The 27,781-nt window shown below is 41.0% G+C and overlaps 1 pseudogene; it reads left to right on the forward strand.

Annotated features, from left to right (window-relative positions):
• On the forward strand, positions 1–27,465 carry LOC113049460 (transcription factor SOX-6-like; annotated as a pseudogene).
• Positions 27,466–27,781: the final 316 nt, after the last annotated feature.

Here is a 27,781-nt window from a genome sequence, read left to right on the forward strand (position 1 = left end):
ATATACAGTTAGACCTTTGAAGGAGCTTCTATGCTGGGATGGAAAGGGGAAAAGCAATGCGAGGGAGAGAAGAAAAAGAGAGAACAAAGGCTTTGAATGGTGTCTGGCTTTGGATGTTAACGCCTTGTGGGTTGTCTCCCTCCTTACAGCAACTCTACGCCGCCCAGCTGGCCAGCATGCAGGTCTCTCCAGGAGCCAAGATGCCTCCGCTGCCCCAGCCCCCCAATTCTACTGGGCCGATCTCCCCGTCTGGCTTGAAGAATGAAAAGAGGGCCTCAACCCCACTGGCTCAAGTCAAGGTACGATCCCTGCCTGGTCTGGTGCGACTGCACTTCCTTGTTCACTAAATCAGCTGTGGTAGGTACAGCAGCAAGCACTCACCGTCGGTTCTTCTCTCGCTCCGAGCCCATCAATCTGTGCTGCTTTTACAAGGCACCCGCTCTCTCAAGCAGAACTCTGTGGACAGGGTTGCTATGGCTTTCCCTGCTCCTGGAGAGCAATTTTTGGAACACACGGTTTCTCATGACAGAGACTGGCCCACGTTTTCCTGCGCGTTACATTTAACTTGGACCGGACTAAGGCAATGACATCAGAGGCACATAATCTAAATATATTGATGAGGCTACATGATGTGATGACTGTCTTTTGTTTCTTTCATAAGATCAACACTCGCAGCACATAGCGCTTTTCCATCAGTCTTCACTGATATACATCATGGTTTTGCTTTTTTTGTGCTGCGGCTGTAACCTAAAACACTTGCACATTTGGAAAAGTTTAGTTTAATATCACAATAGAACGGGGCTAAATCATTGAGACGAACAGTAGTGTGTGCGTAGCGCCCCTAATCCTCTTCAGTCGCTCAGTTAAGCTGCTCCTCCAGGGCTTTTGGAGCTCTGCCCTTGGAGAGAGCCACCACATATCAACATCTCCGAGCATACGGTAAGATCATTGGCAATTATGCTGAGCCACAATTCAGAGTCAGACGGGGCATTTTTAGACACTCTATCTACTTCAGTTTATGTTGGCAACGCGTGATATTGATCAAATAAGATGTTATGTGATTTTTGCCCCGTAACTCCATATGTAGATACGCTGTGCTTAATAAGCTAGCAGTCTGTTTGTTTGTCTAGTTGAAGCGTAATTGAATGACAAACTGTTATTGGCAGTCAGATTTGTAAAGAGCTGGGGGCAGTCTCTGTATGTGGCCATCTGTTTGGACAGTACACCACTACCAGTGAAATATTTTTCTAGTTTACACAAGATGCAATGATATGAGATGTATTTTTAAAGTTCTGGATTGATGATGCAGTTTGGACACAAATTTTACTCATTAAGTGTTTTACTCATTAAGCTTTCTACTTTGGACTTGGTAAGATTTTTTTCTATGTATTGAAGAAGTCTCTCGTTTTTTATATACAAAATATAGTAAAACAGTGATTTTGTATCATTGTAATATGCCGACTTGTTGCTCAAGAAACATTCTTTAAACCGTGAAATCATGGTATACATTTTTTTATGATTCATTCAAAAATACATACTGTTACTTTGATTAATATGATGCATCCTAGCTGAATAAAACAAAAATTTGATATAAAAAAATAAAACTTTTGAATATTAGTGTATGTCCCCTAAATATATAACTGTAGAATACTAATTAGAGCTGTTCTTTTCTATAGGGACCACATGTGGTCACCAAAAGACATCAGAACACACACACACTTAATTGTAATACAACAGCAACAGGCCCTCTGGTCTGATTGCATTTGTTTGAAACAGGATGTATTAGCTGTTTAACCGTTTCTTTCGGGCATGAGAGCAGGTGAGAAGATAAAGATGTGTGCTCAGACAGAGAGGGTTTTAATTAACCCAAACAAAGCCTGGCTCTCACTGCACTGAGGAGCTACAGCATGGCACAGAGCCTGGCTATGAATACAGAACCCATGTCTTGGAGGAGTCGGACTAATTAGTCTACAGTAATAGCCTCTGGTGCATTGTCTTTTATGTAAGGTGGAAAGCATCTCTCTATAGGGCGTCCCTGTTTTAACAGAAGCTTTGTGTCTTTTATGTACAGGAGGAGGGAACGCAGCCTCTCAACCTCTCCGCCCGGCCCAAGACAGCTGAGCCCGTCAGATCCCCCACATCCCCGACACAGAGCCTCTTCCCAGGCAACAAGAGCAGCCCGAACAGCCTGTCCAAGAGCAGAGGCATCCCCAGCCCCATCGGAGGAATGGGCCGTGGCTCGTCTCTTGGTAAAACATTTTGTCTGTTTTTAGAGTTCTGTGTCGTGAAATCTTTTATAATTATTAACATCCTCACAGCTGAGAGACTAATTGTATATTTCTGATTCTTTGTAGTGTGAATCAGAGAGTGAACTTGACACACTCCCAAATCATAATCTCTTTTAGACCCTGCCATTTTAAAGAGTAACGGATGGCGTTGCTGTATATTTGTTTTCAAAGCTTGTAGTTCATCTCTCATATTAAGATTTTTTTTTTCTTTTTTTTATGGAAGCTCCTACTAACAGTTACTAAAAAACAGTCTTTCATTAAAACGACACTGTGTTGTTGTAAGCAGTAAGCTTCATTTCCCTCCTTCCTCTTCGAGTTGGGCTTTGAAACACAGGCTTGGTGTTTGGTTTTCTTACTATTTCCGAGAATTTAACTGCCATTCCTTCCTCAACCTCTACTTTTGTATATCACTAATTACTAGGATAAGGCGACACACTCTGAGATTGCTCCCTTAGTTTTCCTTGCCCTTCTCCCCCCCACACACACACACACATGGACACTTACACTGCACACATGCAGACTGTACTCACAAGACCTCCTATATTGTGTTTCACAGTCAGTATGGCCCTTAGCATTTGTATTTATATGTGAACATGAGTGATTTGTCTCTGCAGACATTCTGTCCAGCCTGAACTCAACAGCGCTGTTTGGAGATCAGGATGCAGTGATGAAGGCCATCCAGGAGGCGAGGAAGATGAGGGAGCAGATTCAGAGAGAGCAGCTTTCAGCACCATCAGCAGGGAATGGAGGCCAAGCTGTCTGCCCTCACCAGCATGGGCCTGAACAACTGCAGGGCTGATAAGGTGAGTGTGTTTGATAATATATAATATACACACACACACACACACACACACACACACACACACACACACACACACACACATATATATATATATATATATATATATATATATTATATATATATATATATATATATATATATATATAATATATATATATTATATATATAATACACTCACACATGAAAATGGTATAATAAAATATTGTTGTGTAAATAAAAATCCTTGCAAAAGTGCACAAAATATATACACTCTATAAATAAATAAATCAATAGTACAAATAAATTAAAAGAAATAAAAAAATGTAATTTGCAAGTTAGACAACCTAACTAGTTGATTATAGTACTTAATAGACAATTAGATTTTCATAAAATTAGAATTTTTATGTGGGGCTATTTTTTGATAAAGGTATAGTTAAGAAATATGTTGCTTTTTATTTTATTGTCAAAATAGAACAAAAACATTTGAGTCATGAAAGTGAAGAGATGACCTCAAAACCCAATTTTATTCATGCAGTTTGCAATCAATACCAGATTCCATTGCAGAAGTATATACCCAACACAACCGACTCTTGTTCCCGTCCCAACAACATCCAAACTCAAGGACTTGTGTTTTTTCGGACATGATCTTTAAATCTGTCAAGTCTTTGAAGCACATCCAGAGAGAGTGCCTTTGATTGACATTGGCAGGGTAGATGGTGAATGTGTGTGTTTGCATTTGTGAGCAAGGAGGACCATCGCGGTCCTCTGGTGCATGGCCTGGTGCGGGTTCAAACTGTGATGTCTCTGCCCAATTAAAGCTGCAAACAGGCAGCCCTCTTCAGCCCCTGGTGTGGGACAGGCCCACTTTGCACCAGGAGCAAGCATTCTCTCAGGGATTCCTTTTAAATATATCTTCAATCAATGAGTCAATCAAGGAGCAGAAAAACAGACACCACTACCATCTGATTGATGCCATATTGCCAGTTGGCTGTGAGACGCAGGCAGGAACTGGGAGTGGAGGCTCATTAATTTTTCAGCACCTGATTACTTTCAACCAGCATCTTAAAGTAGGTCAATGTATATGTAAAAAAGTAGAGGGACTATTTTTCAATCAACTTAGAAGTCAGGGTGAAAGACATGCCCTGGTGTGGGGTGGCATCAGAGGAAACTCTAAGACCCCAGCGCGTCCTCGATAAAGGCATAGATTGCGTTTTTTATATTATTGCTGCTTCTCACAGCAATTTGCAGTACCTCTTTACTGCTCAGAAAGGCATTGTGGGGGTCATAATCCTGTTTTCTCAAACACAATGCCCAACTCTAGCCATTATAAACGGAGACATCACCTAAGCCAGTGCATTACGCGCCATTCTTTTGAGATTTTTGCACTCTTTGTTCGTGTTCTTTGGATGTGGATGCGGTATGTGAACATGCAGCCATCACCTGTAGCTGTTCCCTCCCACTTTTTTTCCCATTTTACCTTCACCAGCCTCAACTCATCCTCTCCTTCCCTCTCTACCTCCAAAATTGCTCTGGGGTTAGCTCATGGTCAGCCAAACGCGAGAATATGCCGCTACATGACATGAATGCTGCTCCAACAATGACTGAAAAAGGCACGTTTGTCAACAGGCAGAACACACCTACAGCTGCATTGTTCTTAGCAGGCCGAGCTTAACGCTTTTTTTTCTTCCTCCTCTTTTGTCTGGCTTGGGTTTTGTCTTCGCACGATTGTAAGGCCCTGCCTTTTCACATGGTTATTTGGGCATCTCGGCTCAGATGAGCTTTGTGTGTTATTGGGGAGGAAATCAGTTCTGTTTCTCTCCACCTTCTCCCCCCCCACCCCAGAGAAAAAGACATTAAGCTTGTGGCTAAATGTGTTTTCCATAAAGGTCTTTGATGTAAGGGCAAGGTAATTCTGGGCAGCCAGTGGTGCAAAGAAAGGGCAGAGGAGGGAATGACAAATAATAATTAGGTGCTCTATCAGTGTGAAAATATGACTGGTATGTTTGGGTTATCATTGTTGCTTATAGGTTACAGAGCACATCACAAAGACTCCCCGTTTTTTGAACTATCATTTGCAAAGACTTTTTCTTTATGCCTTTTTTTTTTCAGTCGGAGTTGCTTCCCTATCGGAGAATGCAAGTTTATGACCTTAAAATATGATGGAAGAAAATGGCAGGCCTCTTTTGTACTTTAGTCTCGCTCAGAAGCCTGTCTGCATCTGATGATATCATAAAGGCAGCTTCACCTCAGTCTGTTGCTAAGCCAAACAGACGTATTGATGTCACAAACAACCAGAGGCTAAACAGAAGCTGTATTTTCCTCATCATATGTTCCATATGTCTCTGAAGTTCAAATGAATGAGACTGAGCAGACGTTCATTATTTTCAGCGTAATATGAAGAATGTTCCTCATTTCTCAGTTTTGTTAGTAGGGCTGATTTAAAACTGTGACAGTACATGATATTCTGATTTACTGAATCAGAAAATCAGTATTTGCTGATAAAGCAATATCTTACAGACAAGCATTACTTTGGCAAATACAAAATAATTCGATAGTATTCAATGGTTTGAAATTATTTCATTTTGGTTTCAGTTTTTTTTTTTTTTTTTTTTTTTTTCTTGTGACTTAGGGATTGTTTACATGTATTTTGTCTGCAATATTTGAATAGTAGTTTAATTATTTGAACTCTTGTTGTTATATGTACATGTTCAAACTGACATTATTGGCTTTATATTTCAGTTTTTTCACCTCACCTTTAATTCGTTTTAATTTAGTATTTTTTAACCTTTGGAAAAAATCGAGTTGTTTTGGAACACAAGCACACATTCTCCTCTCAGCTCCCCGTTCATCTTGCATAGTTAACATTTGGGTTGGGGGACGTGATTAATATCTTGTATTTATTATTATTATTATTAATTAATTGACAGGCCTAACTGTTTCATGTCATCCTAGAATAGTTCATTGATACAGTTACAAAGTTAAGGCCACAGTAATGCCCTCTAGCCATATGTTTCTGAGGGGACACTTTACATGTCATGGGAAGAGCTACTACAGCCATGTACAAAACGGTAATGAACCGCTCGCTGTATATCACCTACTGCTGCCAGCAGTCAGACAGTTGGCCCGTGCCTGCTGCTCGTGCCTGACGGACGAAAAAAAGGCCTCTAAGTGTTCTAGATAAAAGCTTTCACTTTGGTCAGTTTCAGAATATTAATATTTCAGCACATCGCCTCACCTGACATAAATACTGAACGCCCTTTAATAACTGCCTTCCAGTCTGCTGTTTGGAAGTTTATCATTGTGAAAGCTTACGTGGAAGATTCTGGAAAGGTAACATAAATGGGATTAAGGAGAGGTTAAAATCATCTACTGGGGCTGTTGGTAGGGGATATTAAATATTGATTTATCCCAGTGTAACGACTGAGCTGAAGAGTGAGGCTAAGTGCTGCTTACAGATGGATCAATTCATCTTTTAATACAAAGTGTGTCCATAGAACACAATGGAATGACCTGCATTCCCTTTTCACTCGTTCTGAGCCATTTTTTCTCTCTCTCTGAGATGGAAGAGCCATCTCCTTTGAGTCTTCTGTCTTTTAGGTGCATGTGTAAAATATTCATGTTTTAGTGTTTGCTTGCTTGTTTTTTTATTTGTCTTTTCCCCCCTTTGATGTCCCATCAGTAAAAGAAAGCTTTTATGGGACCTCCAACAATTTGCTTTTTTTTTTTTTTTTCTCAAATATTTATTAGATGTACGATTGTCTACTGAGCACAATTATTCTATTTTATTATTTATTATACTTTTCCCCCCCATGAAAAGCACACTGAATTGTACATTTCTTGATCCGTTTTATGCACTAGTTTTAAACTACTTTGTTTGATTTTACATTTTCAAATTGAATTTCACAAGCCACCTAATGATGAGGTTTCACCCTGGAAAGCTTCCCCCGATTTTGATTTCAGATATTTCGTCCTTGCCTAATAACCTACTTTTCGACAGATGTTGCAGTCCTACGGGGCCTGGCGAGGAGATAAAATATATTCTTGTGCTGACACTTCCCAAACTGGAATCAAAGGGTGAAAGGCCAGTGTATTAACCTATTGAGCATCCGCCGGCCTCCCTGCCCCCTCCTCTCACCTACATTATTGATGAGTGGAATATTCACTTTTCTCAAATCCCAGAGCACAGGGCCACAAACATTTAAATGGAGCTTTGCTCACGCTCCTCGAAATTCTCACCCCCTACTTTTAGACCCGAAGCCAATGTTTGCTCTCATTCCCTCCCCTCGTGTGAGTGTTAGGGGCCTATTCACGCTTCCCTTTACAAAGACTTGGGGTATAATCTTGTCTGGTCTGCAGCCCTGGAAGCAATTTTCTACCCCTTTTTCTGCTGCTGTCTTGGAAATTGCCAGCAAAGGTTATTTTTGGCTGCAAAGTAAATCCTGCCATACATGGCTTTGGCCGTCCAAAATTTGATTATATTCTGCACTCAAGCACTGCCCATAGCCAGCAAGTGCCATTGTTGAGTATTGCTTACGTTAATTCTTTGTTCCATTTCTTTGGTATATAAATAGCTCCTTTTCCGGCAAGGCGTAAGGACGGGCGCACATCTCGGGCTAGTTCTAAAACAACGGAATGCATTTACTTTTCCATTTTTTTCCCCCTTAGGTAAGACATGAGTGAAGCTCAGCTGATTTTACACTGTGGTTACATAAAATCACACAAATGGCCAAAACAGGGCACTCATTCAAAAATGCAACAAGGCCTTATACTGCAGACCTGCAAGGCTCTGCTTACGCCAGATACCCCACAACAAAGCTGGTGTAAAGAATGGGCTACAATGAGACATTTATGTGCCACCATATTGGGACTGAACTACTCCGACCAGGTGCATAAAGAACCCTCTGTCTCCCAGATCATGCGATTCTGAGTGTCCATTATTATTAAATACATTGCGTGATAAAAGCAGAAAAACCAAGGTTCTTATTAACAGATCCTTGAAGACCTAGTGAACAATTCATGGTCATTTAATGCAGAAAACTCATATTAAAAAATCCAGATCCGATGATTTCAATGCAGCAGGATAGAAAACAGCGCTGCAGAGTTTCTTTTAAAGCTGTGAGATGGACACATATAAAATGCTTAATTTCACCCGTGATGTCAAAAGGTCAGATGTTGTGGGTACATTTCTCAGTTTTATAAGGGAGCGAGTTGTCGGTTTAACATGGTTATGATTTAATCTTGGATTTTGAAGAAAAAAAAAAGTCTGTATGGAAATGTCAGCGTTCTTTCATGTCAGTGTTTTCAGATGAATTGTTTCTGCAAGGTAAAAAAAAAAAATATCAAGGATTGGAAGCCCATCAATGGAGGGAGGTCGCAGCCTCAGACGGCTCTGGGAGCCTACAAGCATGGACTACTGCTCGAGTATAAAAACAAGCGACCGCATGAAAGGAGATCTGGGCTCGGCACACAACTGCATGTGCTTTAGACTAAACGTTTCAAAACTACCCACTACTGGAAAGCTGCACAATTATAAATAACATTGTGATTGGTTACTGCAGGAATTGAAAGCAGTTGAGGGGCGAGATAGACGTGCGCTGCTGGGCCTTACTCTGAATACAGAAGGTTGAAGCAACCACGTATATACACGGTCAGAACTCATTGTAATAGGCTTTCAAAGCTGCCCTTTATTCGTGTATCACTTGGATCTCTCAGCCAGGTGTGGAACTGACAGAGCATGCTGTTTTCTCAGCATTCAGAATCCAGACAAGGACATGGAACAAACAGTTATTCACCTGACCGTGTTTTTTTTTTTTTTTTTTTTACCAGATTATGATATTAACCGTGTGCACCGGGGCGACAGCAAAGTCAGATTGCTAAATTGACAAAGGCCGGTTTTGGTTGCCTCACAATTGGCATTATCTGGACCCGGCTGGAACAATTCAAGGCCATATGGCTGAAGCCGGGCTATTTTTACCAGAGGAAAAGCGTCACTCTATGGCAGTGTGATGCGTAAGTACAGGGTAGACACCAGCACAATGCGCTCCTGCCCGAAATACACGAAGTCTGTGGCCAGCGCTGCAGTCCTCAGGCACATGTTCTGCGGCCGGCCTGATTAAAGCCCTCTCCGCTGCGCTGACATGGGCTCCTCGCTCTGGCTCCCCTCCAGATGTTCAGAAGTTCCACCAGCCTTGCCATCGGCCCTTCTGTGTTATTACTTTACCATGCAGCCCTCCTCCATCGAAACAAAATGCATTCTGTAACCGAATTTGAGGATGGAGGGGAAAAAAAGTGGATAGTGGAGGGGAGATTATTGTGGGTGTCTTTTTCCACTTCAACTTAGGACTGTGTGGTTATAATTTTAGATGTGGGAATGAAGGGCTGCATGCTGAACTCATTTGAGGGAAGGGCCAGCCGTGCGCCAGAGAGGTCGTGGTTAGCATGGGAGGGGCACAACGTGTACCATGACATCTTTTCTTTTTTGCATTGTTTCCGTTTTTTCATTCCCCTAACCGCCCTTTCCCTTTCTCCTTCTCTCTGTACTTGCGGAGACTCTGAGCTCCTGCCATCTCACTGCCGTAATGCACATTATAAATATCCTTTATAGCACAATGGTCACAGAGATCTGCTGGTGAGCATTTGCCTGACTGGACGGTCCTTTTTCAGGATGGTACACACCCTCTACTGCTCTTCTATGGCAAAGTGATCAGTAAAAATTTAATGACACCATAAAATAATAAAAACGCCATTGATTTATCACAGCACTTGATGCAGACAGTAGTAAAGGCACTGTAGACCGATTTCCTTTTCAAATCTTCAAACAAAAAGCCTGATATAATGCTTATAAATTATTTCTCTCGATAATGCTATGATATAAATTACGCGGGTTACATCCAATAAGTATATAAAACAGTATATTAAATATAATGGAAATTCATTGTGTGATGTTTGAAGGTGCGCACGTCTTTTTATGCTCATATTCACTTTCTCAATTACAGACTCCCTAATGTGCACTGTAAACAACGTCACTGTCTCGTGTGGATATCAGCACTTCCTAGGCATGAATGAACTCTCTAGCTCACTCCATTAAGTTAGACCCGAGACACTGAAGTGTCTAATCTTGTTTTCACGTACAATAGCTCCCGTCTGGCTCATTCTTTAATTATTGTTCTGGAAAATGAGAGTTTAGCGCTTAAAGCCTCTTTAATGAAACTCCGTGATTAATGCCCCTTGTTCCCCAAACTGATGTTTAATGATCATGACTTTATAAAAGGAGTTGATTGATCAGAGAGCGCTAACAGAGATGGGAGGAGGGGATGACACAAGCAAGTCATTTACAACCCCCCCACACGCACACACTCTGCAGTTGTTGAGCCCTTCCCCAGTGGACAGTCCACGGCACATCGGCCATCGCTCATGCGACTAATCGCACATCAGTCAATTTGTCATTGGGTGCTGCGCCTCTTTCATTAAGTGTAATAATGCGGTCTGGTGATGAATACAGCAGCGTAGGAGGCTTCACACGGAGCATGGCACACTGAGCTAGTGCTCCAACTTATCTTTACAAAGCCGTCTGAGCCCAGCGGGAGCCGCTACATATGTCATAATTAGAAAACACTTAAATAAGCAAGGCAGAGTCAAGACAGGCAGCTCTTAATGACAGGCCATAAGCAGGTAGTGGTTAATTGTACATCAGAATCACTCAGATGGCCATAAATAATGATTGTTCCATCAAGCGTGGTGGTGGGAAATTGCGGTACTCTCTCTGTACAGCTCTTCTTTCTGCCTCTCTGATGCTTGTGCTGTGTTTTTCGAGTAATTGTAATAGTTTTCAGAAGAAAAAAGTAAGGCAAATAAAATGTAATTCTGACATTTTTAAATGAACCATTTTGTGGCAGCTTAAAACAGCATTTATTTTAAAGCCTGCTTTCAGTGGACAACATTATTTGAGGTGAATAAAAGTGCTGCATTTTTTAAATAATGAACATTACCAAGATTTTGGATTTGTAAGAATTGTTATTTTTTTAAAAAAAAAAGGTCTTATATGCTAACTGCCTATATTGGCTGCATTTATTTGAACAAAAATACAGTAAGTGGGAGCATTTTAAAATATGACTTAATTATTTTCTGTTTTATTGTATTCCTGTAGTGGCAAAGCTGAATTTTCAGAAGCCATTACTGTGGTCTTCAGCGTCACAAGAGACAATTGTCATTTTTCTTTAGGATTCTAAATATAAAGTTCAAAGAACATTGTTGATTTGACATAGCAACCTTTAGTAATATTATAAATGTCTTTGCTGTCACTTTCAATTATTTTAATGTGTCCTTGCTTAAAATTTTTTTTTTTTCTAACAGACTCCAAACTTTTAAACAGCAGTGTATATTTCCATATGAAAAAGAATTTAAATATTCTATAATGGGCCAAACTTACACATAAAAAAGATGTGTGTGCTGAAAATGATTACTCCATTTAATTATTTACAGGGCTAGTTAAGTGCATTTAGACCTTTTTAAAACCCTGATTGCAGGTAGTGAACACATGTTTTTATGCTTAAAATACCTCCCAAAAACGTGCCTGAACTGTTTCGTGAATTTGCCCCTCAGTGATAATAAAGTCTGTTCCAGGTGACAACAGCAATAAGCAGAGAATCATCCCAAGTAATCCACTATTGTCATGAGCTATTGACAAGTTGAGCCAGAAAGATAATCTTTTGCCGTGTGAAGAGTTTCCTCGCTCTCCGGGCTCCCCAGTGGCAAAAAGAACAGAAAACAAACAAACGAGCAAAACGTCCAAAGCAGCGCGGCTGAAAGATTAATGTGTAAGTCGGTATCTGTGTCTGCGTCTGTGGCAGGGGAGCTGTTAGCATTGTGTTGGGAGGCCGCCCGAGTGTCTGTTCAAACTGTGTGTGATAGGCATTCTCTAAAGAAAAGACAATTCAAGCACACCTTTTGCCTGAGATTGAACGCACACCCTGGGAGAAGAACAAACGCTCTGGGGCCGACTCACCGTAACTCGCTTTGCTTTTAGCATCTTCCTGCCCTGTTCGGAGGGGGGAGAGATTACTTGTATCACGCCGAGTCAAAGTGTCCATCTCCTCCTCGAGTCTTTAGAGAGAGCGAGACGGGCCTCCACTAATGCCCTGCTGCACTCACCGCAGAACTAGGTCATTTAACAATGGACCCAAGCAGCGGTCGGCCCTCTTCCTCTGCATAATACATTAAGTCTAATGTGCTGCAACCATTCAGGAGGGCCCCCCAAAAGCTGTTATTTTATTCTGTAAATGCACACGGACATGACATTTAATATTGTCGCACGGGCGAGGAATGACAGGGGTTTATTGTGCATCAAGTGCGACATGATGCCAAGTTTAATCTGAACAGAAAGCAACATGACAAAAGGGAAAACACGGCGTGTTCCTCCGAGCATGAGCCTTGAATAAATGATAGACAGGGAGCTCAGGGCAGCAGAGACAGGGGCATGTACTGCAAAGATTAGAGAGCGGAAAAGAAAAAAAAATAAGCTGAACATTTCACTGGAGGTCCCAGGCTGCATTGTGTGCTCAGGATCTTTCAGTGTGTTGTTTCTAAATCCTTTTTAGTAGAGTGTTCCAGACTCTTATCGGTACAAGTCCCTGCAGATGAAGACCGTAAGAGACTACAGTTGTGATAAAGACGACTTGACTTGGGCCCGTCAAAATGCATGGGAAGAGCATGTGTGTCCTACAGGGTCATGCGCCATTCAGTATTAAATTAAAAAGTGCCTTTTACATTTTTTTTAATTGTAATTTAAGAAGAAACAATTAAAGTCAAGTGAAATTTAAATTAAATAATTTAACTGCTTTAATCCATCTTTTTGAATAAAAATAGAAATTTATATGTAGTATAAATATAATGGGTATTTATTTGTGTGTCTGTGTGCATATACAGTACATATAAAATAATTGAATGAAATGCTTATAAAAATAATAATTATGGGAATAAAAATAATAATTAGTAGTAGTAATTTGCTAGATTTATTAATTTAATTATTTAATGTTCCATTGTGAAAAACACATCATTTCCCAGACTGCTCTAATTTAAGCAACATGCAGCAGGCAAGTTTCATGTTGAGTCAAGACCTAAATGAATACAATTTTCTTAATCATGCATTTGAGTATGCAAGTGGTGTATAATGGCAAACCACTAAATATCTGTAGCCAGGAAGCTGTAGTATCTGAACACAAATGTTCTGTCATTTTTGCAGGAGAGGTCTCATTATGATAACCTGGGCCATCACCTGGGCAAACTAGGCGAGGATGGGAAGATTGGTCACAGAGTCATCGATCTCACCAGGCCAGAGGATTTCGAGGGTAAGTATCTATTTGTGATGTTTGGAAACACAACTCGACTGCTCACAAATTTTGTGCTTTGCACCCTTGCAGAGCATTGCCATATATCTAATGCTGCTTGCTGCTTGACTACAGTGAGGAATGAGGTCAGGTACAGTTCAGTCAGATGATCAGACTGACTGGATTCCACGGTTGCTTGGCCAGTGTCAGGGAAAGTTGATGGGGTAATGCAGTGCTCACAGCTGTATTTAAAGTTTTTACAGCTAGTTTTTGATGACAAAGTGATGGGACAATGCTGGCCCTCCTCCAGGACCAGGCTCTGTTGCCACAGCTCATGTTTGATGTGCTGGGTGTGGAGGTGTAAATGCTGATAGAACTTCTATGACAAAGTGTCAACTCCTTTTGTCACCCTGTTCATAAACAGTACGCTTGTGTGCACCAGTGTTTTTTCGGTGTAAAATACTTGTAACAGTTCCCAAGGAAATCTACAGCTAATATATGGAGAGATAAAACATTTTAATTCAAGTTTAAATAAATTATGGGTATTATCTTTGAAAAGAGGCCTTGAGGGAACAAGCACAATAGATTATTATTTTTTTTTATTTTTTTTGCAAGATGATCAGCCTCGCATAACTCTGTTTGTTTATGAGCTTTTTAAGACATAAATTATTTATTTTGGCTGGGTAGCATTCAAATCTGTAAATAGAGGTTTAGAGATGCAGTTTTTCTGGTCTGGCATGATCTGATCTGACCAGACCAGAGCAGATTCCCGCCAAGAAGCCCGTTCCACCCCTCTCAGATCAGTGAGAAAGCTGGGTCCTCGGTTCCTCCAATACGGTGGGAACCCGACTTCTGTGGGCACCGGAGCAGTCAGGGGGCAGGGTTGAGGGCACCCAGTCGCCCGAGTGATGCAGAGTTCCTTCAAAGTCCTAAGTGGAGGTGAAGGAACGGAGAGCGTGCCTTCAGTTTACTCCCAGTACAGACAGGATTAGAAGGCCACAGAGGTTTCTCATCCCAGTGGACAGGCGCCACTGTGAACGCTCAGAGCCATCCCCATCTCCATCTTCCCACAAACACATCGAGATGAAGGATGTGAACAGCATTTTATGATGATACGCCCCACATTAAATAGTCTCTTTTACAAGCAGAATGTGTTTACCCATTGGGAAACATGGAGTGTTTACTTGTGTGTTTTTGTGTTTAGAGCCTTTTTCGATAGACTAAGTAAAACAAATTCCATTCCTCTCGCTGAACATTTGAGGAATGTACGCACCGTGTATGTGATACCTACGCTTAAAAAAGGCAACCCTTCATCCTGTTTATTTGCCACTAGTCTTTGTTTTATTACACTTCTCTGTTCAGAAGCTTTGGGGCTTCATCGGTATAAGCTAGCTATTTTTAATGCACTTTAAATGATTTATCAGCTAAGTAGGAAACTACCATTTGAGAATTAAATTTCTTGACGCTTCAACAGGGCAAACAGAATCATGCAGTAACTGTCATGGAGAGCAGAGGAAATTTACTGAGTGGAGCCATAACGGCCGCATGCTTCCTCATACAGAGGTCCTGCCTGCTGAAAAGACACGTTATATTGGAAAAGGCTTGGGGTGTAAAACAGCGCTCTGTCACTGCTGTAACTCGCAGAAAGATTTAGGTTGCTTGAACTAATATTTGTAAAGCATGCAGCAACCAAATTAACAGCTGCCAAAGTTCTAACGAGAGAGAGGCCGTTGGAAAATAACGGCGGGGTATGGAAATAGATAGAATTTCCTTCATTTCGCAAAAAGCCACGAGCCACATGCATCAGCTCACCGCAAAGTCATTAGGTCTTTTTAAGCTCAGATGAAAAACATTAACTAATACCACAAAAGGCTTTAGTATGGCCCCTTTGTTCATTCACATATGGCAGCGTATGAGTTTTGTTTGCCGAACGGGTCGGGTCGTGCGTGTGTTTAAACTATCTCTGTCAGACGGGGGTCTTAGCAGAACAAAGGGTGTGTTGAGAGATTCCAGGGGCAGGAAGTTGAGGTAAACTCAGCACGCTTTTCAGACAATGCCGGCCAAAATGAACGTTGGCTAGGATTGATTAACTGCTTTACTTTGTAATCTCTGAACTATGTTAATGCATATGGTTATATTGTGGCAAGGTTATCACTGAATTATTATAGACTAGCAATCTGAGGTTGACTGCAGTCAAAGCAAAGGAACCAAAACCTCAGTCAGACATTTTTGTGGGTTAGATGAGGAGTATGATAAACGGCACAATGTTATGTCATAATACGAACAAGGAGCTAATGCAAGGATATACTCTGTAAGATTTAAAAATATATATTTTTCTGTATGGCCATTAAGGCTGCATTTATTTGATCAATGCAATTCACTGCGCTCTCTTAGATGGTTAGGTGACAAGACCTATGTTTATTATATAACATTATAAAGGTTAGTCTGCACTCTAAAATCTTTTATTTGAGTTAAAAAAGACAAACGTTTCAGCTGTCTGTCTTTTTTGTTTCTCAGTGATTCTATAGTAAACGACAAACATCAGGTGAGCAAAATTAATCAACCCACGATCCTCCAATTTAACATTAAAGTCAAATGAATTGGAATAATAGCACATCCGGTGAAAATGCATTTATTTGATAAAAATACAGAGCAACAGTAATATTGTGAAATATTATTACAGTTTTAAATAACTTTTTCTATTTGAATGCATTTTAAAATGTAATTTATTCTTGTAATGGCAAAGCAAAGCTTCCGGCAGCCATTATTCCAGTCTTCAGTGTAACATGATTCTCCAGATATTATTATAATATTCTTACATGCTTTTGTGGATCAAGTGTCTTTTTTTCAGGATTTTTGGGTGAATAGAAAGCTAAAAATAACAGCATTTATTTCAAAGAGAATTCTTCTGTAACATCATACATGTCTTAACTGTTACTTTTGACCACTTCAGTGTGACCTTGCTGAATAAATATAATTAAATAAATATTACTGCCTCAGCTTTGCCCAAAGAAAAAAGACAAATTGTCAGATGTAAAGTCATGTAGTATAATATAAAGTCAATTTTGAGATATATACTTACATTTGTAAGAATTAATATTACCTTTTTATTTTATTATTGTTATTATTTTTGAGTTTGAAATAGTTTTATCACACTCGTGTGTGACTTCTGTATCTCTGTGTTTTCCTAGCATTCCCATTGCCGGCTCTTTATCCAGTTTTACTGTCTCTATAGTCTGCAAGTCAGCCCAGGACTCTTTTCATCAAAATGGTGTACTGCGAAAAGGAATTTAGCATGGCCCTCTTCAAGACCTTACAACATCCAGGGCGAGAAGCATGAGAAACAATAGCTTAAAGAAACATGCACTAGCAAGTCATGCTTTTGTCCGTATATACTCTCTCACACACACACACACACACACACAAAGTAGAATTACAAATATCCTGCTGGGTGCAACTCAACAATTGGCACGTTAAAGTGGTGGGCTTAAATCACATGTAAGTTGTAATGGTTTAATTAGCGAAATATGAGTGCTGACATGAATGGGAGAGCCGAGCATTGTGTCATATCTGTCTGTGCGCGTTAGGAGAGACTCCCATTGTCAGCGCTAAATACCTTTGCAGAAAGGCGTCCACAGAGGGCCTGGCAGGTTTGCGTGATTGTTGCTTGTTTCTCCAAGCGGATTCTTGTGTGACAGTCTGTGTGTGCCCTCAGAACAAAAGGCTAGCTGCAGCGAGAGCCTGAGAGGCTCAGCCTTTTGGCTCCGTTCCGCGTACCGTCGAGTCTGGGCCTGCTGCAGGCAGGTGTGCCGGGCCGCGGGGCCCCTTTCCCTCGTACGCTTCCACACAAGCACTCTCTCTCTCTCTCTGTAATTCATACAGTCCCCCTCTACTCTCCCTCCTGTTCACCGGGAGAGACAAATTAAATAGAGATTCTTGTATCACTCTGTCATGTTGGGCACCGGGTCTCATAAATCACAATAAAGTCGATTAGAAGCCTCCTGCTGTCTCGTCCCCCCCACCCTCTCGCACCTCAGGGGGTCTCCCATGGCATAACGAAACATCTGCATTTATTTACACAATAACACACCTAACTAGGTGTTCCTAAAAGAGCCGCACGGGGGGAAAAAGCGTCAATTAATGCTAATTTGTAAATGTCAGAAGCATGTAAGCTTTCTTATTAAACAACAACAAGCCAGGGAAAAAAGCAGAGGGTTGTAAATTGCATGTTGTAGATGCGGTGTGACGTTGCACGAGCCGACCTCGCTGCCAACTCTTTGGCTGCTTTTGATTAAGGCACATCATGATTGCAGTGGGGTGGGGGGGCACGGACCACCCGTGTCTGCGAGCGGGGCTCTGTGCCAGGGGCCGCCGCTCATCTCATCCCACAGAGCACCAGCACTCTCGAAGTCGGCTCTCATTCCTGCGGTCCGCTCAAATGACTGAGAGCGCTGAGTCTGTGTCTGCTGACGCACTACAGCAACAACAGGGCATGAGATGATTATTACAACCAACCCCAGTTGCTCTCGCCCTCTCTCAGTGAAACAGAAAAATGAATCCGATCTGCAATTTAAAAGTCCAGCTGCTGGTTTCCTGCATGTAAGCTGCTCACCTCTTCCTATATCTGCATGCATGCCAGTATATAAATTGCTGAATCAGTGTCAGTGGTAAAGTAATGGCACGGGGCGAATCGTAAATTAGAGCCGGCCATCCCCCCTCCCCCTGAGCAGACAGTGGCGGTCGTGTCTGGGCGAGGTAGCAGAGCGAGCGAGCGAGCTGGGGTTGGCAAGGTAATGAATGCCTTCATCTGGCCCCAGCAGTCAGCAGATTGCCCAGCGTTGATGGATACTGTCAGCCCTACGCCACACTACATTTCATTGCACAATAAACATGGCTTTCAAAGCCAAACAAAGTGAAATCAATTTATCCTGCACAGTGAGCGCGTGCTAAATGAAATTAATGTACTGTGCGGGGAATGCCGTCGCCATATAATCCCGTCGGAAGGGGCTGGGACGAGGCGGCTGCTTGTAGTGCTACAAAGTTGTGGAGAGGCAAGATCAGAGAGACCCTGACTGATGCACCATGACTGTGTGGAGCCGGGCAGCTAGATAAACAGCAGCCCTTTCTGGATTATTATGATTGTTAAACATGACATGTGTAAATGGATCTTTTGGACCCTGTGGGCAAAGCCGTTCTGCCCAGCAGAGCCTGGAGGATAGAGCCTCCTGCTGGCTGCCTGAAACTTTCTCTCTCCGGGCGCCAATGTGGCACGAGTGTGTGTGTGTGTGTGTGTATGCATAGAGAAGGTAGCTCTTCGACATTGCCTATTTTCCCGCTCCTCCTCTGAGTAACACGCTGCCCTCGGAATAGTCTTGGTGTTCCGGTGCTTTAATAGCGGTGTAGTGCCAAGATCCATTACTAAGCTGGAGTTTTTATTTTGTTTATCAACACCAGTGATAATAGAAATCAAAAACAGGTACCGTGTGCCAAGACTTGAAGTTTCAGGGTCCTAATGAATACACATCACATGTGGATGATGAAATATTCATGACTGATTCCAAGCCTTCTTATCCAGTTTTTGGATCATTAAAGATGTATCGTAGCATATGGGAAGGCTTTTTTTTTTTTGGTTTGTTTTATTTTTCAAGCCTTGTTTATCAACATGTTTTTGTTTGTTGAAATATTCATACAGCTTTTATTTAATTCTTTCACATCTTACATATAAAAGGAAGCAAATGCGCATGCAAACAGAATCATTTTCGCTCTGCTGTAAAGTTAAATACAGAAACTGGGGGACACACATGCTGATTGTGAATGGCCTGATTGAGGAGTTACACTCCTTCAAGTCTGTTCAAGTTGCACTCACACCAGGGCATTCACTAACTCTAGTGTGTGAAACCTATGATCATTTAAATACAGAAACCTAGTTTTTTTGTGTGTGTTTTTATTATGACCATCCTGTTTTTAACCACTATGTCTGATATTAGTCAGTCTCTGTATGTGTTAGCACTTTGAAAGCAGTCACACGGAGATATGTTTTGTCAGGACATTGGCAGTGATCCTCCTCCTAATGTTACCTCCCTTACACAAACACCCTTGTGCCACATTTGTTATTCAGAGCATTACCGTTATTACTCATAGCAGGAGAAACATTACGACAGTCATCCAGAAATGTATGGCTGTTCAAATGTACGAATGCTGCGATCCAGACAAAATATCTAAAAAGCATTATAGTCAGGGTCCTCCTCATCTGGTTTGAGCTAGTTTTGCCATCTTGTTCTACACTTCAAAACATGGGCTTGTCCCATCCAGTTCTGGGATGGGCAGCCTGGAGTATAAGATACAGCTGCAGGCCTCTCGGGATCTCCAAACCCAGCTTCTCTGGTTCTGCTCCATTCACTCTGATGTGCTGACGGATGCCCTGCACTGCTAAGTTGATTAACAGTTTGCATCCGCTCTCTCCTTCTTGCTCTGGTGTTCCTAGGGTGTAAGGAACTGAATGGCTCTGCAGATAAACCACATCAGTATTATTGTTGGCCAACAGGAGGCGCCAGCACTGCCGAGGCACGGGTCTACAGGGAACCCCGGGGAAGGAACAGCAACGAACCTCACATCAAACGGCCCATGAACGCCTTCATGGTCTGGGCCAAAGATGAGCGCCGCAAAATCCTTCAGGCCTTCCCAGACATGCACAACTCCAACATCAGCAAAATCTTGGGTAAGTCAAAGCCCCCAAATCAATCATGACCAACAGCCATGGCCGTCTGCGTTAGCCTTTCCGTTTTCATTTGGGATTATGCCATGCTCCATAAGAATAAACTGAACTGGTATCCAGGGAACTATTGTAGAGTGCTTCAGAAACTGCTGAAAAATTCTTTGCTTGTTTTGGATCACGTTAACCCAACAGTCTTTTTTTAACACAGCCATTTAAACAGTCATTCTACTTATTGAAATGACTTTACTTTCCTTCAAAGTAACTACTCAAGGAATCAGTGTCATTAGCTAAGATTCTATCCAAGTTTTGAAATAATTACTAGCCCCCCAAAAAAGTGGAATATTGTGAAATCGATTGCGAAATAAACAGCTATTCTATCCCTTTGAAATCAAGAAAACAAAGTCATTGCTTCCAGGAAATTGGCATATAAAATAGCAATACAAAATTTGTTGAGACTCGAAAGCAAAGTCACATGACATTTGCTGATGTGCATGTATTAAGTTTGTTTTAATTCAGAATTTTGAAATGAACTAAACCTCTGTTGAGGTAAAGGGAGGGTCTGTTTTTACCAAACTGAAACAGTCCACTGTTTTGGCCCAAAACCAAGACTTACCAAACTAAAATGTAGCTGAATTGGACCTGAGGCTGAGTGTTACGGTGATTGACTAGACATTTCAGCATATAATACGCCAGACCTTAAATTGCTCAAAATATGCAAATGAATACAGCCAAGGCAGTTTCTCTGCTCTCAGCAATCGATAGACAAGCATCTCAGCATTACAAAGCTACTAAGCAAAATGTATGCTGTGAATAAGATGTTCAGGCTATTACCACACCTGCCTACTCTTCTTTTGCAAGTAATTCCACACAATTCAATGCATCTCAAACAGACGAGCACGGTTAAACTTGATGGCTTGATGCCCGCAGGAGCAGCTCAATTAGATGGATTTAGTGGCTGTCACGTGGGCAGTGTTTGTCATGAAAAATGACAGGGCTAAATGGGTCTTGTCCCCCAGTCCAGAGAGTCAATAGATCACAGCAACTAAAAGACCCGTCAGCCCGGACGTTTCTGAAGGCTGGAGATATTTACTAGCCTGTTGTTTTCACTAATGCAGAAACGGTAACAGTAATGCAGTTACCCTCCATTCACAAAAGCAGCGCTTGGCTCAGAATAATTTGGTTATTTTGTTTATATTGTTTTTTAAGCTCATCTTGTCTCTAAATGTACAGATACACTTAAATATCATTATTAATTTTATCAACTGTATTAAAATATATTGAATTCATATATGTTTTGATAATAAATATTTTTTTAAATGTAGTTAAAAGTCATTCTTTCTCCATTAAAAACACTGTTTTGTTCATTTTATCAAATATATACATATCATATATATATATATTTAAAATGAAATGTAGCTATAAAATATGATTAAAAGCCATTCAATAATAAATCAATACAAACCCACAATGATAATTTCTCACTTCTAACTTCTCAACTGTGCTGGACAGGATCTCGCTGGAAGTCCATGACGAACCAGGAGAAACAACCGTATTATGAGGAGCAGGCACGGCTCAGCAAGATCCACCTGGAGAAGTATCCCAACTACAAGTACAAGCCCCGGCCCAAGCGCACCTGCATCATCGACGGCAAGAAGCTGCGCATAGGCGAGTACAAGCAGATGATGAGGTCAAGGAGGCAGGAGATGAGGCAGTTCTTCACTGTGGGGTAGGTGCACGGTGGAAAAAACGGCACGAACAATAGCGGGCGGCCGTCCAAGATGCCCTGCCCTCTGTTAAAGCCCTATACGCTGTTCATAAAGTCAGCTTAGAGCTCTCACAATAGGCAGGTAATGACTCCATACCGTGTGCCAACTCCTGGTGTAAAGCCAGTGACCCTTTAATCAGGTTGATTGGAGTAATTTACCACTTAGCTCATTTGTCACTTTATATGGCCCTCACACTTAATTTTAATATACGCTTCAAAGCAAAGCGAACGCAGCCTTTTGTTGCCTACACGCTCCCTTTGTGATTATATGCTGTGGTAAATGTATTTTTTCTCGGAGGAGGGGAAGCGCACTATAGGCCCTGGGATGAATCCCATTGACAAAATAGTATTTTCTTTCTGCTGCCTGAAAGTAGTGGTTTATCACATTTAGACTGTAACAGAGGGCAGCGGGACTCACGTAGCCATTATTTTAGGATATTAGAGTCGAGTATGAATGTAGAGAGGGCTGCAGGGCAGATGTTTGGAGCTCAACTCTATAATTTACTGCGTGTGGTGAGTGAAGAAAATGCCTGTTCCAGGTGTTTCCACTTCAACAGCAAGAAATATGAGCGCTGGAGTATCAATCAGCCTGTTAAAGATCAGGAGACTGTGTCGCTACCAACCAATTGGCTTTGTCACCCAGAAAGAAACGAGTGTCATTTTCACAATCGTTCCCAAATCGTTGTCACTGATTGGGAATCGTTTTTACAGGGCTACCGGCTGGGCACGTTCCATTGAATTGGCTTTTTTAAACTCCTCAAGCTTTATGCTTTCAACCAGCATTTTGTGTGCTTCTGTGCATTCTTTCCATTCTCTAATTCCCCAAGACCGTAATTGTTTTCCTTGAAAAACGTTTCTTTTAAACTTGTCATCCGTCTCTTAAAGGCTCTTAAGCTTCTCTGAGCTTTGTAAAAAGCAAAAGCGCACACTGGCACTTCATGAGCGTAAATCTGTCTGTTTCTTCACCTCTGTATCAGGCAGCAGCCACAGACGCAGATCCCCATCACCACCAGCGCAGGTGTCGTATACCCCGGTGCCATAACAATGGCGACCACTACGCCCTCCCCTCACATGACGTCAGACTGCTCCAGTGCCTCAGCCAGCCCCGAGCCCACCATCCCCGTCATCCAGAGCACCTTCAACATGAAGATGGAACCGGGCACCATGGTGTCTAACGACCCCGTGAACGGAGAGGACGAGATGGACATGTACGAGGACTTTGAGGACGAGCCCAAATCGGACTACAGCAGTGAGAATGACACACACGAGCCGGTCAGTGCCAACTGAGGCCAAAACAGCCAGCAAAGAACATCCTGAAGAAAATGAAAAAGAGTACAACAACAACAACAACAAATAAAAAGAAAACTAAAAACTTGTTTCTGATGAAATGCGTTTTGGGAGCCAGCATGCAGATGTGGCTCCTGCAGATTTAACAGCTATTGGTCTTAAGTGTTTCTCCGAGTGTGAAACAATTTGATTGTGTTTTATTTTGGCTTTTTTTTTATTGTTATTTTATTGAATTTTTTTTATTGTGTTTTGATCATGGACAATTTAGGGTGTTTCCTACAACATTTTTGAATAATAGGACTTGACGATTGAAACATTTCATATAAATCCATAACTCACAGTCTTACTTAAATTCATATGGATTTACACATGTATTGTTTTTTTCTTTTGAAGCGTACATTACTGTTTTCGATGGGGTTCTATATCTCACTCAGGTATGCTGTACCAGCCAACAGCTTGTGAATGTTTTTAATCAGAACTATTTAAAAGGAAAAAGACGACACTTCATTTGACATTTCATAATACGATAAAACTGAAGAAGTCCTTACATTTGAACCATAGAGGGAAAGCCTAAAACTCCCCATTATTATTGCTGTTCTTGTTATTATTATTATTACTAGTACTACTACAAGTCCAGATGTGCCAAACATATCATAAGCTTCCTGCTCTTAAATCTTAAATTTGAAAGTCTTAAAGAAGAGACTGCATGAGTCTTAGACAATCCTTGCAATCTTATCTACAAAGCCCACTTTTTTTCCCTCTTCTACCAGTTTTATGTCCTCTCCTCTTTTATTGACAACCACGTCCAAATGCTCAGGAACTAAGAATGTCATAGTTCTCCAGGAGGTTCAATGCAGTGATCGCCCCGACCACCGTCCTCGTCTAGTTTAGTCTTACCCGCTCGGTTCTTAATCACAGTGATTGTAATCAGGCCAGAATGCCAAGGGGCCAAATGGCATCCAATCTGCAGAATTGGACAGGCAGCGAAAGGCAGCTTTGGTGTATTACAATCACAAATTGCCGTTGTACAACATGTACAAGCACATTTCTGCTGAAGTCTTTAGCTCCATATTCCAGGGCAGCAAAGTTTAAAGTCTTTTATTTACACTTAAGTCTTGTAGACATTGTAATCTTAACTGACGGAAATAGTCTTAAAGCAGAGCATATGGTCTTTGGGCCTCTGCAGTGCGTTCATCGTTAAGTCTTAAGAGAACGTCCAGTTTATCAGGATGTTTTGGCCAGTCATGCAGAAGAGTTTTTAACTAAATGAATAATGGCACTTATTTTCCAAATTTTACTTTGGTTGTATTTACATTTAAATATATGTTCTGAAAGAAATACATTTGAAAATGCACAGAGACAAATCTGCCATTATTGTTTCTTTTTTGGCAATTGAAATCAGTTTTTTGAGCACTTGAAAAAAAAAAGACATTTCAAATAGGCAGTCCTGCGCCTCTACTAAATTATCCGCTCGTTCCGGCAGCAGAACGGATCTCAGGTTGTTTCCATGTGGAAGGACAGCCAAGAAGCAGCCAGCGGGCAGGCCCTCTTGTTTTAGGCTTTGGCCCTACCGAAGGCTCCTACAGGGTGTGAGTGCCATTCACCTCCACTCGCCTGACCTCTGCCCAGCACAAACCCTGCCTCAAGGGGCTGCCATCTGGCTCCCGGCATCGGCCCGTGCCCAGGAGAAAGGTAGCGAACAATTGAGCCGAGGCCCATGTGGTTTATTGTGCCCTCTCTCCATCAAAGCGCTCGCGAAAGGCCGCGGCCAGAAGCAGCCACGAGGTGCTAGCGAGCAGATGGAACAAGTAGATCAAGCTGTGGGGGATTATTAAAATGACTGACGAGTCGGTATCATCTGAAATACGGCATTATTAATGCATGAGTCCTGCTATTTTGCCTTTGCCCTTGAACCTGTCTGTTTCATCAGTAACCCAGAGATTAGAATAGACAGGAAATGTCACAGCGAGGCTTCTGGTCACTGCATTACCTCCAAAGGTCTAAAAGGTACCGATGGCTATTTAGCGCTTACTTCTCCCAGCAGTTGAAGCATTGACTTTTCTCCTCAGCGCCGCCCCTCTTTAAAAAGCATATACTTAATTCATAGAAGTTTTGAGCACTTCTTTAGAAGCTTGTATTTTTATCTTTTATTTTGATGGTTTTGTTAAAGTTTGTTGTGATTTTTACATAGGGTACAGTATTTGGCTGGGTGTCCCCTGACATCCACGTTCAGTGTTTTTTCTTTTCTTTTTTTTTCTTCTTCCCTGCTTACAAGCCAACGTTTATTGTTTAAAGCTGTTATATCTGTTTGCTGGTGGATTGGTTGATTTGTACGTGATTTGTACATATTTCCTTGACCATGCCAAGCCAGTTCTGTAGGCTGGTAGCAGACAAAAGGACTGTTGTTGGGACTGAAACTTGATTGCGCTTGTATAGATAAAAAAAAAAAAAAGAAAAAAGAAAAAAAAAAAGAAAAGAACAGAAAAGAAAAAAAGAGACTTTTCAATCTCACACGGAGACAATGATTCAAAAGTGTTACAAGCACTGGATATAAATGGTATTTTTATCAATTCTGACTAATGTGAAGCCGTTGTGCGAAGAAAAAAAAGAAAAAAAGAAAAAATCCTACATGAACAAGTCACCTGTTTGGACTCATGTGAGCGCGGCTCACAGTTGCCAGATTTGAGTCATTTTTCTCTTGACATATTTTATTTATGCAGACACGTGATGAATGAACACTTTGTTTAAGCTCCAGTGCTGCCTAGGGGAGAAAGAGCAGTAAACTCGACGGAGAGGCTCGCGTAGTGACTGGCCAACTGAGACACACCGGACTTCAGTAGCACATTTTAATGGTCATGTATGTTTGTGTTGTATATTGTATTTGAAGCTCTCTAGTGCATATAGACATTTTATTGTATTTATTAGCCATTATTGGCTCTAAAAGTGTCAGTAGAACAGAATTAAAGGACAATCAGAGAACCAGAATAAAAACAGTGAAATTTCAAAATGGATTTGAGCTCAAAACAAAGTTTCTTCTTCTTCTTCTTTTTTTTTTAAATCTCCATCTCATTACAGATTTTTTTCCCCTCTTTTCATTGTAAATATAACATAGGAAAATAGAATTCTATTTTTGTTCATGGATACTTGCTGAAGTATAAATTATGTATTTTACTTTTTTTTCTTCTTTTGTGTGTGTATGTTTAAGGTCATTGTATTTAGGAAAAAAAAGAATGAAATCACAAACTGACAATTCACTGTACCTCATGTAGTTGCTGAATTCACATCCCTGTTGATTGAGTAGTTTTGGAGACACAGCTGAGACACCCGGGCATCTCACTTCCATGTGTTTAAGTGATGAACCTCGCACTCCATGCTGAGTTAACCAGCCATTTGCTATGTTGTTGGTGCACTGTGTAGCAAAGGACAAATCTTGAAATCCATGTGCGTAACTTTTTTTCTTTTTTTTTTTTCTTTTACAAAAATGTTTTCTAAATGTTGAGGTACTTGCTGAAGTTCTATAATAATTGGTTTTGTGCCAAATTTGAATGAGAGAACATGTAATTGAGGGGCATCAGTTGTGATGTGTTATACAGTACAGCTTCATCTGAAAACATGCGAGCTTCTCGCTGAGCATTTAATCCATTGGGGGATGTGCAAATATTTTTTTTTTTTATGCATTTGAGGTTTTCATACAGTGTTTTTCTCTTAATTGCTTTATAGTGTTTAATAGCCCATTTCCCATCCAGTCAACAGCAAGTCTAAATGACATTTCTTTTATAACTATCACTGCCATATTAATGCAAAGTAGGTACAATAACTGAGGACAAAGCTTGGGTGTTTCTACTTATCTTACTGTAATGCTTTTTTTTTTTTGTATGGACTTTTGTGATGTATATTGTGGGATACTTTTGTTAATTTAATCAGCACAATTCACTGACATGCTGGACTGACATGCTAGCTGCTGTTCAGAAGAGTAAAATGTTGCTGTCAGGGACAACGTATGCTGTTGTCAATGCTACTTTGCTTTTAGATTTCTGTAGTCTCTCAAGCAACACTGTGTGTGGCTCCTCTGTCGCTAGGTACACTCTTGTTTCGAATCCCGCTAGTAGCCTGATAACACTTTTGTTTAATTTTGTCTTTGTGTGTGTGTGTGTGTGTGTGTGTGAGTGTAGAGACCGGTTTCTCAGCAGGTACGTAGACCCATGGCAGGTATTATTGTTTGGGCGTTAGAGATGTAGAATAGTATCTGTTGCTGCTTTTGGAGAAAAAAAAAAGTTTTAAGTCTAAAAATGTAAATAGTTTATCATAATATCTTGTACAGTCCAGTGTAAAGTTTTTAATTGAACTTAAAAAAGGTTGCCATCACATTTGTGTTCACATTCTTCTTTATACAGTACAAAAGACAGCTATTTGCTAAGGATATTATTGTTAAAAAAGAAAAAAGAAAAAAGAAAAAAAGAAAGAAAAAAAGGTACTAAAAATATTTTTTGCTTGGCTTTAGTATGTAAACCAGCAAGTCATTGGTTTCCATGTGCAGTATTGACGTGAGGTAAACTAATTAATGCTACAGTTGTATGTCCAGAGACCAGTCTTCTCTGTAATGGTAGTATTATTATATCA

This window comes from Carassius auratus, chromosome 30 (assembly GCF_003368295.1).
Source record: "Carassius auratus strain Wakin chromosome 30, ASM336829v1, whole genome shotgun sequence".
NCBI lineage: Eukaryota > Metazoa > Chordata > Actinopteri > Cypriniformes > Cyprinidae > Carassius > Carassius auratus.